We start from the raw sequence: 6,109 nt of genomic DNA, 5'->3' as shown, positions 1-6,109 counted from the left end.
TAGCATACTTCTATGACTCCTCGTTCAATTGCAATTGTAGATAGGTATAGCTCATGTCCAGTTTTGACAGTCCCCCACCAACTTTGTGTTCATGTCCTCTATGTGTTGATCAGGTATTTATCTCGCTATGAGAATTAGTTTACTGCTTGTTTGAAATCCCCATGTAAAGTGGCTTTGCCCCCTTTGAGAATCCCAAGCCCTTCTTGAAATACATGTGGGTATTTCACTCAGGCTTCACTAAGGCAGCCATTTTGCAAACAAAATATATTTAGCTAATCAAGGTGAATCTTTCTCAATCAATTCTGCCCCAATGGGCTTGGGCCTGAGCCTGTTAGCACCATCAGTGCTAGCTGCACCAACTCCCTATCACAGGAGACCAAAATTGAAGTCATACCCTTAATATGCAATCGTTCCCCAGTGTACGTTCTCAGTCTAGCTGAGGGCATATGCAACCTTAAAGGTCAGAGTCCCAAGCAAATCCCGTTAAAGTCGGATTCTGCAATGACAAATACAGCTGTGCCAGTATTGACCTCCATGGAAACTAGGTGACCATTTAGTCAAATATTAATTTTAATTGGCTTGGATTTGGTTGTCGCTAAGTAGTTTAATTGTTCCAACCCAAACACAGAGGAAATTTCCAAGGTGTGCACTCTCCAGGATACTGGCCTTTGAGTTTTTCCACTCAAGCCAAGGTTTGTAAGACTCCTTTGCTGTCTTGAGTCTGCATACTGGCAACAACTGCAACGTCTTGCCAGCCCAGATTCTGAAGAACATTTGCCACTTGGCCAAGGCTCAGCTTTGTTTTTGGGTTCTGCTGTGGATTGGCCTAGGGTCCCTCTGCTCAGAACGCCCTTCGTAAGTCTCTGAGCTTGCCACACTCATGTGGTGCTCCCCAAGCTCGGTTGGACAGGTGAGGATATCCACTTCCTTTAGGGTGCCCTGTAGCTCCCATGTTCAACTTGCCGCATTTTCTCATGACAAGGCTAGTTGCAGTGACTGGGCTTCAGCTGGTAGGTGTTTCAGCATGGTTATGTCATTAATCCCACATGGAAAACAGTCTCTCAGCATCTCATTCACAGTTAACCCAAAATCACATGCTTCTGCCAGTTGTTGTAACCTCATCAGAAATCCTGGTACAGATTTCCCTGTTTCTCCAACAGCTGAATAAAACCAATAGCATTTGAGGATTAGAGGAGGTTAAGGTCATAATATTTCTTGACCAACTCTGTCAACCCTTGGAAAGTTTTAGTGTCTGCTGCTTCTGGGAAAGTTCAGCCCCTTATAACTGAAAATTCTGAGTCCACATATAATCAGAAGGATGACTCATGGCCCAATGTCATGTGCCCAGAAAAAAAAAGTTGCTTTCTTTCACCATACCGACAGCATTGCCAAATGAGACAAGCTTCCCAAATAGAGGCATGATGCCAGAAATGCTTACCCCAACTCCAAGATGACGAAAAGAAAATGTTCTTCAGACACATCCTGTTTTCTCCCATCGCTACTGAAATAATTGTACAGAGGCCGGTCCTGCCCCTTTATTTACTCGTGCACACTCCACTAGCTATGGCCAGCCACTCACAGTCAGTCCTCAACTGAGGAGATTCTAATCTCTTTGTTACATTATTTTTCCCCAGAGCCAGTCCCCTGGACTAAGAAGATTCTAATCTCCTGGTTAGATGTTTTTTAAATAAACTCTCACACTATCACCAAACAGCAGTAGCGCTTATTTTCTCCCCAGCACCCATATCTGGTGTGTGCAGGTGTTGGATCCAGTGAAGAACAACAAGTGCAGAAATCTTTATTCATATTCCAACCTGACGGACTTTAGGCTCAATCTACAAACTTATTATCTTTTATGTGTGAGCCAAGTCCTGTGTGCTCTTTAAATAAAGCAATAGGAAAAATATCTAATCTTACACTTTTAGTTTTATTCTATCAGTAAGTGGATAAAGTATACAGAGCTCTGGGTCTAAACCTTTCTGTCCCTGACAAACTACTCAGTCAGTCAGTTCAGAAAGGACAAAAAACCTATATCTGTCCCTGACACAGTCTTTTATACCATAGAAAACATCATACCATCACTCAAGTGAAACTGTCTTCTAATTGGCTGTTGCTCCGACTACATTCCCCGCCTCCTCACATTTCCGGCTGTCCGACCTCATGTGACCTTCCCTTTTCGGAGACAAAGGACCACCATGTGGCCTCCTTTCGAGCACGAAACGGCAGTCTCGCCCACTTCCGGGGCGCGAAACGGCCGATCACGTGACCTCCCGGAGCGTGAAATATATATATTTACAAACCCCAGGAAGAAAGGAAACACCAGAGCGGCCAGTGCCCTGCTCAGCACAGGGCAATGCCTGAGTGATGAAAAAGTGAAGGGGAGGGCAGGCACTAAATTAAGATAGAATTGGAGGGGGGAAATAAAAGCCTCCACACCCACGCATGCTCCTTCTCCTGGTTACATTTTATTAAACTCTACAAAATACAGTTAACAATAAACAGAAAGCAGCAGTTCACCAAAAGACCACTATATACAGGGGAAAGGGCAGCAAAGCCAAACCCCAAACCCCACCATTCAACCAGTTTTCAGGGAAATGAGGATAAACCTCAAATCCCCCTTCCATTTGTCACAAAGATAACAGTAACAAACAGGCAAGACAGAGTAATCAAATAAACTGCTGTGCTTTTTCCAGCGCCACACTTTATCAACTCTTGATTCTCCAGCATCTGCAGTCCTCACTTTCTTCCAGTTGCTTTCAAACATTATGCCTTATTTATCACCGCACATATTGCCAAAGTTGCTGAGAGTTTCCACCATCTGGTTTTGTTTCACTATTTCAGTGTGTCTCACGTTTTGCCTTTTGTATTCATGAAGCAGTAAAGGGCCATATAGTCTTCCATAATATAAAAAAAATTGGCTCCATTTTGTGAGCTTTCAGCTGGAAATGGTTCAGATAGTGTGAATGGAAATTAATTGACTCCATTTGCAGTTCTTGGGCTTTGTTGATATTTATTTCTTTATTGGTATTACTTTAACTGGTTATGACAGTATTTTGTTGTTTGCATATTGGCTGCTGTATTTCCTGGATTACACTAGTGATTATAATTAGCTCTGTTCATGAAACAGGCTGTGCAGATGCAAGTTTTACCATTTTGCATTCTGTTAATTATGTAAAATGATGTGTGTTGAACTGTTGCACTGTAAATACACACTTGATCAAATCTGTTTAGAAGCCTAATAATGATGTAATTGCCAAGCCATTTCATAGTTAGTAGTGAGATAATTCTGATCCATTAATAATGGTTGCATAACAATACATAATGTCTGAACAAAATGGGCAAATCCTTTGCATTAATGCAAATTTTAATTATAAATACAGATCATTCTATTTTCAATGACTCAAACTGAACATGTATAACATGTAAGTGTTACCATGAGATATAGAAGTCGATAAACAGGAGCTGCATGTTGTAGTTTAGGTTATACACCTGGCAGAAAAAAATACATGGCCAGGGCGCATCACTGAAGAGGAGGCTCAACATAAAGGTATCACGGCAAGGCCTGATAGTGGAAAGTTGCCACCGGGTACAAACGCATACCAGTGACTGACTGCCCTCCTCACTAGGAAGACTCAGGATTTGCACAGTGAACCAGTGTGTCTTTTTATCCCAGAAGAAGTGAACCAACATTCTCTGGATGTCAGTCACAAAACCAGGAGGAGGGACCAACCAGTACCACAGCATGGCAGTCACCAGCTGGTTTATGACTCCTGTAAGAGAGTACTCTGAACAGTCCTGTCCAGCGGGTAAAAAATGAGGTCTGCAGATGCTGGAGATCACAGTTGAAAATGTGTTGCTGGTTAAAGCACAGCAGGTCAGGCAGCATCCAAGGAATAGGAAATTCGACGTTTCGGGCATAAGCCCTTCATCAGGAATGAGGAGAGGATGCCAGGCAGGCTAAGATAAAAGGTAGGGAGGAGGGACTTGGGGGAGGGGCGATGGTGATGTGATAGGTGGAAGGAGGTCAAGGTGAGGGTGATAGGCCGGAGTGGGGTGGGGGCGGAGAGGTTAGGAAGAAGATTGCAGGTTAGGAGGGCGGTGCTGAGTTGAGGGAACCGACTGAGACAAGGTGGGGGGAGGGGAAATGAGGAAACTGGAGAAATCTGAGTTCATCCCTTGTGGTTGGAGCGTTCCCAGGCGGAAGATGAGGCGTTCTTCCTCCAACCGTCGTGTTGTTATGTTTTTCCGGTGGAGGAGTCCAAGAACCTGCATGTCCTCGGTGGAGTGGGAGGGAGAGTTAAAGTGTTGAGCTACGGGGTCGTTGGGTTGGTTGGTCCGGGCGTCCCTGAGGTGTTCTCTGAAACGTTCCGCAAGTAAGCAGCCAGTCTCCCCAATGTAGAGGAGGCCACATCGGGTGCAGCGGATGCAATAGATGATGTGTGTGGAGGTACAGGTGAACTTGTGGCTGATATGGAAGGATCCCTTGGGGCCTTGGAGGGAAGTGAGGGAGGAGGTGTGGGCGCAAGTTTTACATTTCCTGCGGTTGCAGGGGAAGGTGCCAGGAGTGGAGGTTGGGTTGGTGGGGGGTGTGGACCTGACGAGGGAGTCACGAAGGGAGTGGTCTTTGCAGAACGCTGATAGGGGAGGGGAGGGAAATATATCCCTGGTGGTGGGGTCCGTTTGGAGGTGGCGGAAATGACGGCGGATGATACGTTGTATACGGAGGTTGGTGGGGTGGTAGGTAAGAACCAGTGGGGTTCTGTCTTGGTGGCGGTTGGCCTGTCCAGCGGCCTAGGCGAGCCGAGACCCTAACCTCCAGGTCTTACCAGTTCTCCGGGCAGGATTCCTCAGCCGGGCTGAGATAAGCCCCCAGGTAGGAGGAGATGGGTGGTACTCTGGCGGAACCCTTATAACTCCTCCGGCAGAGAGTCCACCCGCCACAGACCGACCAGTAGTCTGGAACATATGGCCCAGTTGATACTGGCTGAAGACACCACTGCATGCAGTGCCTGGTACTTGCGCATCCTCCCCAGGTTAGCCGGGTCATTGAAAGTGAGGAGCACATCGTCAGCGTAAGTCAAGAGGACCACCCTCATGCCCATGCCATGCAGAACCAGCCCTGATAGCCTCTTCAGCAAGAGGTGCAGGAAAAGCTTCATGCACAGGGAATACAACTGGCCGGACAGATAGCAGCCTTGACGTACTCCTCTTCCAGTCGCCAGGGACCCATTAACATGGGACACTCTGCGGCAGTGTACAAAAGTCAGATCTGGCAATGAACTGCATCCTGAACCCAAATGCCTGCAGAGTTCCAAGCAGATACTCGTGATTGACCCTGTTGAACGCCTTCTCCTGATCGAGAGACAGGAAGACGCTTGGCAGACCAGCCCATCGACAGAAATGGATCAGGTCCCAGACCAGACGGACATTGTTGTGTATCCTCCGGCCCGGGACCGTGTAGGACTGGTCCGGGTGAATCATGTGGGCCAGCATGAAAGCCAGGCGAGAAGCCAATACCCTGGCAACAATTTTGTAATCTGTGCTGAGGAGGAGACCAGGTACCAGTCCTTTAGAGAACAAAGGTCCCCCTTCTTCGGCAGCAGGACGATGACCAACCTGTGCCAAGAAAGGGGCAGCTCTCCCCAGGACATCCCAGAATGCTCTGAAGAACTCCACTGTCAGCCCGTCCAGCCCCAGGGACTTGCCCCTCGAGAGCTAGTTAGCTCCTCTAAAGTGACGGGAGCCTCGAGCCTTTCAGTGTCCTCCAGGCTGAGCTGTGGCAGGTCCTCCCACAGAGTTCTGCGAGCATCCTCGCTGTGTAGTAGGATCGGACGTGAGCCCTAATACCCTCTGGATCTGAGACGAGGGACCTGTCGTCGGCAAGCAGCACGAGGAGCTGCTGACAGGTGCCGTGCCTTTTTTCCAGCAAGTAGAAGAAGAAGAAGGAGCCGCAGTCCAGGTCCTGGAGGAGCCAGATCCGCGACGTCATGTGTGTGCTCTGGGATGACGAGCTGCAGGTCTCCGAGTGAGGCCTTCTTCTCTTCATACACCCCCGTAGGGCTGAATCCACATTGGGCTGACTGAGACGTGACTCCAGATTGAACACCTT

This window comes from Hemiscyllium ocellatum, chromosome 19 (genome assembly GCF_020745735.1).
Source record: "Hemiscyllium ocellatum isolate sHemOce1 chromosome 19, sHemOce1.pat.X.cur, whole genome shotgun sequence".
Classification (NCBI taxonomy): domain Eukaryota; kingdom Metazoa; phylum Chordata; class Chondrichthyes; order Orectolobiformes; family Hemiscylliidae; genus Hemiscyllium; species Hemiscyllium ocellatum.
This window is presented reverse-complemented; position numbering follows the sequence as displayed.